We start from the raw sequence: 546 nt of genomic DNA on the forward strand, positions 1-546 counted from the left end.
ACTCCTTCCAACCGTGGCAAAAAGCATTTGTGCTGTTATCAGAGATGCGGGCAGGGAAGAGACCCAGGTTAAACCCAAGCCACTAAGATGAACAAAAATGCCAGTTTTAAGAAGCAGCGGCACGGACCGAGCTGCCGCCAGCGGTGGGGTTTGTGCCAGCAAATGGCAGCACCGACCCACAGCAGCCACAGTGATGACGGCCTTTCCATGCAGAGGATGCAACGGCACCGCCGGCCCAATCTAGGACTTGAAAGCGTCAGCGGTCACAAGACACCAAGATAGTCATGGGCTGGGCTGGGGCAAAACACACCTTCTGTTCCCACACAGGGAAGAGGGCTTATTTCAGAATTTGCCAATCTAAAGGTCTTTTTACAGTCAGTTTGGCACCTGATCTTGTTGGAAGCCTTGTGAGATCTCCAAAATTGTCAGAACTGCATGATGGCTTCACTCTAGCGAAGAATTTGTGTGAGGTTGATTTCTCAGTTTCAGCACACCATTTGCTACAAGGGCTACGGGACATAAAGAAATGAAGGACAAAGTCAGCAG

Source organism: Streptopelia decaocto (assembly GCF_964273445.1).
Source record: "Streptopelia decaocto genome assembly, chromosome: 13".
NCBI classification, from domain to species: Eukaryota; Metazoa; Chordata; class Aves; order Columbiformes; family Columbidae; genus Streptopelia; species Streptopelia decaocto.